The sequence below is a fragment of the Gobius niger genome (assembly GCF_951799975.1).
Source record: "Gobius niger genome assembly, chromosome: 5".
NCBI lineage: Eukaryota > Metazoa > Chordata > Actinopteri > Gobiiformes > Gobiidae > Gobius > Gobius niger.
Genome location: NC_136856.1, coordinates 21,225,805 through 21,233,514, shown reverse-complemented (window position 1 = coordinate 21,233,514; position 7,710 = coordinate 21,225,805).

The window sequence follows — 7,710 nt, the reverse complement described above, 5'->3', positions numbered from 1 at the left end:
TATCCCATGTCCATTAGCTCCCATACGCAGCAGACAAGCCGCAGACATATGAGTACTGCAGAATCAAAGCGGCAGCTCCGTCCTCTGCAGTGGTTGGACAGACAGTTGCGCTCAGGACTGTGTCACAATGCCATCAATGCTCTTTCAGTCAACGGGACATAATCCATGCTGGGTTTTAAATGTTCCCTTTGCAAATTTTATCTGCGTCTCTTATTCAAAGTTAATTGATCCATCTTGTAATCCCACATATAAACAAATAACACATTTTCCATCTCTATGACTTTTTGTTCAGATTAGGTTTTATTAAACAATGCAAATAAGCAAGAAATTGGGTGAAAAGCAGATGGAGGTATTCAGCAAAGGGAGGCAAACTCACAACTCTTGCAAAGTGACCAGCATATATGTTTCAGCCTTGACCACTAGGGCCGAGGTAGGCAACATCAGGCCCGGGGGCCAAATCAGGCCCTCCACAATGGCACCTCAGGCCCTCAAGATGATTTTGGGAAATACTATTACACGAATCAGAGAGTACTTTAACATTTTGAGAGTTAAAGTACCCTTAAGGGACTACACAGAGTTTAAAAATGTAAAAAAAAATCTGTATTTTCACCCCCCCTACATGTTCCAACAATGTCCTAATGTGTAGAATGAGCTCAGACGTGTTCACCACAACTGCCTCTAAAATCTTGCACTGTCACTCGCGTAAGTTACGCGTAAGACCTGAGGTGGCAGTAGTGAGTATAAAAAGACCTACTTGCATCTAGTTTCTTTAAATGTGAGAAATATGTTCAAACAGAACATCCAATTAGGTCAAATACAGCTGTGCTCAAAAGTTTACATACCCTGGCAGAATTTTTGGCCATTTTTTTAAAGAATAGAAGTCACACAGTTTTTTTTTCACTTGTGTGAAGCCATTTATGGTGAAAAAAATGAGTTTGCTCTTTTTAAATCACCATCAAGTACCAAATGACCCTGATCCAAAGTTCACATACCCCCGTTCTGCGTATTTCCCATCATGTGTATTTCATCAATGACAGAAGGTTCTGTATATAATCTAATGGTAAATTCCTCTTGATCATTAACTTTTAGGGGTCAGGGCAAACTCCGTATTTTCACCATAAATGGCTTCACACAACCACTAACAAAAGAAAAAACAAAAACAATCTGAATTGCAAAAAAGCGACAAACCCAGACACTCCAAACAAATATGAGCAGCACAAGGGAGATTGAACTTAAAAGGCCTTTATTGAGATGGCCAAACCAACATGTTTCGACCACTCAGTCTTCATCAGGGCTTAGTCGGAGGGATCGCCGTGTCGCCACGTCCGAGGCGCTGGTGGGCAACACAAATGTATTAAATAGATAACAATAGTTCTATGGTGGGTCAAAATAATCTCCACAAACAGAGCATGTCTTCTGTAAAAAGACCAGCACTGTAAAAGACCTGTGATTTAAATAAAAATCTCATCACGCCTGAAAAAAATCAACGTGTTGCCCACCAGTCACTATAACATCTGGTGAAAATCGCAGAAATAAACAACAACAACAATCCTCCCTATGAAACAAACAGGTTTAGGTGTGGCCCTAAATGTTAAAGCTACCCCCATCAGTGTGCCACACAATACAGATGAGTCAACACTGCAGGAAAAAAGCCAACAAAAACAGCAAACCATAAGAGAAATACAAAAAATATATCACAAGAAACAGGATAAGTCAAAATCCTCAAGAATCCCAGGATGTGTACATGCTTTCAATTAAGAATCCAGCCTCTCTTTTTAATAACCTTCAATACACAAAGAGTTGGAATTACGTCATTTGCAGCTCTGTTGACAAACAACGCCCCTGTCACAATTGAAATTTGTGTTTTTTTTGTTTTTTTAATTTTTTTATTTGGCTTGGCTCACCAGCTGCACAAATCTGGCCCAACTTTATAGCGTTGCAATCCTGACCTGAGGTTCAAGTTTGATTTTCTTTTTTTCCCCGCCGTTACCGTCCCCATGGGGACAAGGAAGAGGGTCAGAAGTTGTTGTTTGGTGAGAGAGAACAGAAGCAAAACATTTTTATATATAAATAAGTAATGACTTCACCCAACATAACCTACAGTGAGTTATCAGTCAGCGCACAGGGCTGGGGTCGTATCGCGGCGCACTCGCTGTCCTGAGCTGCCTCTGTGTCCGTTCAAAACATCAACAAAGCACTTTACTGAGTGGGATTTTTACAGACACAGTAATTATGAGATGAAGCTATGGCAAAAAGGTATTACTCCAATCTAAAAAGTGAATCTCTGGCTCCTGACTGTGAACATTGCCTGATTTACTCTTGTTATCTGCAGAGCTGCCTGTATCTCGCCGGACAATCTGGTTTCACTTGGATTCTCGGCCCATTTAAGAGCACTCTGTCAACACAATGAGGAGATTGTATTACTCCCAGACAAAGTACCCAAAATTATGTATTGTGTCGTAAAATGTAAGAAGCTTTAGGAACAAACCTCTTCAAGATGCTTAGTTTTATGATGTGGATGAATTCCATAATGTTGAAGGCAGCATGCTCACAATCAGGCACAGAATAGTAGAAATATATTTTCATTTGTAAATACATAGAAATTATTTTCACAGACATGCAAGTCAAACCTTTAATGTGAACGGCTTTTCAACATGAACTTTTTATCAGATCTCATCAAGGAAAAGAGTCGGATCTTTGTATTAAGATTTTGTTGTTAGAGGCTTTTTTCTGTCACCGAACTCCTCACAATGCTTAATTCTTAAAGGAACAGGCCACCATTTTAACAGACTGAGATATGTTCTTACCTGAGCTTAGATGAGTTAATGTGTAACTGTCTGGTCTTTGTGCGTGCGCTCAGTCATGCAAATGTCGTTAGCATTTAGCCTCTCCCAGCAAAGGCATAGCTCCAAACTGAAGTGAAGTTAGAAGCAACCAAGCTGTTCCACGTTTTCCCTATTTAAATACAATTACGTGAGCCTTTACACGATTGAAGTACAGTTGCACAAAATCAAACTCAAAATCTAATTTTCTAAGCAGATAAAAAGGGGCACTATATTGTAAGGCGTAGTAACACCTTAGGAGCACGGACTAAAGTGAGATATTACTGCGCGGACGTCGAAGTGCTCCAGGTGTTATTACGCAAGGAAAGTTTATTTGTAGAGCACAATTCATACACAAGGCAATTCAAAGTGTTTCACAGTTGTATTAAAGGGGCTAGATGCAAGTTAGCCATTTTACACTCACTACTGCCACCTCAGGTCATACGTGTAACTGCAGCTTTTATATAAAGCCTGTGCATGACGGCACTTCGGACCCAAATTAACACCTTTTTAAGAAACAGCGCAGTTATCGTGAACAGGTCTGGGCTCATTCTACACCTCAGGACATGGCTGGAACATGTACGTGGAGGAAAATACTTCATTTTAGCATTTTTAAACTCTAGTCCCTTTAAATGACAAGAAAACAGATAAAATTATAAGAAAACAGATCAAATCAACACAAAACATCAACATAAAAATGAATCCATTACAATAAAAGGCAAAAGTGCAGCTAAAATACTTTAAGTCATATGCATGGGCAAAAAGAACTGTTTTTAGCCTGGATTTGAACATTGTCAGAGTTGAGGCCTGTCTCACATCGTCGTGAAGACTGTTCCAGATTTTAGCTGCATGAAACTGAAACACAGCCTCATCGTGTTCAGTCCTGACTCTGGGAACCACCAGGAGACCCCTCCCTGAAGTTCTCAGGGCCCGAAATGGTTCATACGGCTGTAACATGTCAGAGATGTACTTTGGTGCTAAACCATGAAAAGACTTGAACACAAGCAGAGCTGTTTTAATTCTATTCTCTGAGTGACAAGAAGCCAGTGCAGAGATCGGAGCACTGGACTAATATGGTTGTATTTCCTGGTTCTTGTCGGGACTCGAGCAGCAGCGTTCTGGATGTACTGCAGCTCTAACAGCTCGTTTAGAAAGGCCAGTGAGCAGCCGTTACAGTCGTCTAACCTGCTGGAGACAAATACATGGATAAGTCTCTCTAAGTCTGGTTTTGACACTATTCCTTACAATACACTTCCCCTTTTCATCTGCTTAGAAAATCGACATGTTTAATTTTATGTAGCTATACTTGGATCGTGTAACTTTTCACGTTTCACTGTATTTAAATAGGGAAAACGTGGAACAGCTTGGTAGCTTCACCCCAGTTTGGAGCTATGCCTTTGCTGGGAGAGGCTAAACGCAAAAACCAGACAGCTACGCATCAACTCGTCTAAGCTCAGGTAAGAACATATCTCAGTCTGTAAAAACGGTGGCCTGTTCCTTTAATATGATGTACCTGGCTGACTTTCAAATAAACACAAAGTCTATGTTTTTTAATGTAAGGCTGGGTTACTTTTTCCCTCATATTAGGCAGCATAGATTTCTTATTAAAGTTGTATTTAACAACAAATTAATGCTTTCCACTCTATCCCCATTTATTACGAAATATTGTCCATTTTAATCCTTCAAAGTCCAAACTCCACTCCAAACAATAAGCTGTTACTGCTACAGGATCGGCAAAAAAACAAACAAAAAAGCCACCATGCCGATAATTAAGATTGACCACAGATTCAATAATGATTCGATTAAAACTTGAATAATCGCACGGCACAATATGAGCGGCCTTTTTGCAAAAGAACGATCAAAGACCCTCAATGTGTACAGCATGTGTGTTTGGAAGAAATGTTGCACTACATGGCTGCAATCTCTGCGCAGCGGTAGATGTGTAATCAGTTTCAGCCTGAGCAGCGCCACAGCAAACAAAGACGGCTCAAAGATTGGGAGTGAGTGACCCCGGAGTGGCCAGAGCTGTTTACTTTATCCAGAAAACCGACGCTTGCCATGTGTATACGTGATAGAGGGCACAAGCCGGGCCTCCAGAACCCAACTGCTGCTAATTATCCCTTCGCTTGTTCTTATTTACTGCCTGATCCATTGTCTCTGGTTTCCTCATCGTTATGAATCTCTTACAGTATTGCCCTCAGTGGACCACGTTACAACAGAGCGGAGGTGTCTGGAAGTCTCTTCTGTCTCCACTGTAAGTGATTTATGCCCGCCTGATAAACCCCAAAAGCAGTAAGAGACTTTACAACAATATATTCACCTCCTGTGATCCTTTTGACAACCAATTATAGTAGCGTTTTACTTTACAGCGCAGTAAAAACACGGTAATAAGACGGAAATGGCACACACACTAGTTTTTGTTAATAAATATAATCATACTTCATTCCCCCTTGTCCTTCTGTTATGCTATTCCCAGACTACTGTATTGCCATTTTATTACTGTGCCGCAAACCTAAGTGCTGCCCTAATTTAAATGTAGTTTTATTCATATTCAAGGACAAAGAACCTGACTTGTTTCTATGACGGAAATATTAAATGCACGTTGTTCCCATTTATCCCATCTGTTCATCTGTTATGAAGCTTTTAAGAATATTACATCGACCAAAATCATGACAAAATGTACTGTATTGGTCAGCTAAAAGAACAGTCGGCCGCTTCTTGGAGAGACACAAGAATGCAAGTTATGACTACAACATGTCCCATCAATCCAGAACGGTGCTGGGAACACCCAAGATGCACTCTCTTCATGTTTACAAGGCTATAATCCTTCACGATGTTCAAACCGTGCCGCACACATCATTACAACGCTTTGGTTTGTGAGTTGGCTCAAAGCAAACACTGAATCTCCGCAAATCTATCTAATGATTTTATAATGAAGTGAGTGCAGATGTTGAAGGTGGCTCTGTGAGTGCCCCAGCCTTTCCACTCTGACTCTCTGCTGAACGCTGTTGCCAGGACTACCGTGTATTTGTCCTGGTTCATAACTTTGAGCCTCATGAGAGAGACCGAGCAGCGTGGACGCGGGAGATGCAGCTGATGACAACCACTGGGCATAAACACAGAGCTGGTTGTGAATGAATGAGCTTGTAATGGACACAGGCTGAGAACAGGGTGTTCACTGAGGGCGGTCACTCTGCTGTATGTTGAGCACTACTGACCCCCTGTGGCCGGAACACATTATTATACTTAATTGTATTGGTTAACAACAAACCTTATAAGGATTCGCCTATAGGATACTGCAGCATCAAGGACTATGGATATGAAACAAGAGAAACCCATAAAATAAAGACTTTACATTTAATCAATAACTGCACAGCTGTCAACTGGATGGGCTACTTTTCACTCTGCGTCTTAGATGTAAGCTGTGCTGGCATCAATGTTGAATACTTTCTTATTAGTACTATATTAGTCTTCTTTATAATATATATATATATATATATATATATATATATATATATATATATATATATATATTATATTATTGGCAGAAGACACTTCCACCACTGCCAAGAAGACTAATGCAGCCATTCCCAAAGTCTTATAGGGATACTGCGTATTAATCAACATCTGCAACATTTGCAGTGTATGTGAGATTAAAGCAAAGATGCTAGTTTCGATTGTATGTCCAGAGAATTGACCCCTTATTGATCCAAACATCCCAGCAATAAGAATTCACTCACTATTGAAAACTATTTGTAATGTTTTTACTCCTAAATGTATTTATTTATATGTGTTTTTGGGTGCAGTGCTGAATTTGTTTTGTTCATGTGAGCATAGTTTGCTGATAATTTTCATGCAGGAAGGAAGCCTTAAGCATTACATTTTCAGCAGTGGGAAATCTGGTCTAAACCCATTTCTTGGTGTAATGGTTTCTTTGTCTCAGCACAGCTGTTGCCGTCATTCAATTTCACAAAAAAACAAGGATTGGTCAGAAAACACCTCATTCAGCAACATCAACTTTAACATTCAGTCTAGACTTGTGCATTTATTTTTTATGGACATTTTTGGTCTTGGCATTTTTGCATTGAACAGTATTTTACTGCACTGTGTGGTAAACATTGTCACATCCTACCCCCTAGTGGTCACTGCGAGGCCTGCACTTTATCAGATAACCTTATTACACTTCACTGTTTAAAATGTTTTACAGAAAGGAGGAGATTGTAGGCTGTTGTTTTATTGTTGAATAATAGAGTATTTCTGTGATTATGATCTCTCACTAAGAATATTTTGCTGTCGTGATAGCTCACTCTTAGAGCCAGCCTTTAAGTAACTTAGATCCAACCATATACTTCCCATTTTAGACTCTCCAAGTAATGGCTAATGTTTGTTGATTTGTTTTCATAGTGGAGCGTCTGATACAATTAACAACGCAGCCTTCCTCTGTGTGCACAGTACATGCTTAAAAGAAGTTTACATTACACGGTCTTGTTACATGTAAGATCCCTACAGAGCAAGTAACAAAAGGTCACCATTAATATAAATTATTTATTTCAGAACGTTGTCAATGCCAAACATTACCGGTAGTCACTAGTTTTATGTTATAAAGGCATATCAATGTATTATACCCCGTGATCTGGCTACTTCCCAGTTGTCACTACCATCCGCAGTACAATATTAATCTGTGTGCCTTTTCATTATTTTATGTACAATGTATGATGTAAGCCCTACATAGTGTAGCGTGTTAAAAAGCTCAGGGTGTAGAGTGGGCCAGTTGAAGAGGGCAGTAGCTCCCCATCAACTAACCCCCACTCAGCTGCCCTAACAGCTGATTTTGTAGATGATGTTCCTATGCTGTGTGGTGCATTAAAAGACGAGGTTTTATCTTTTT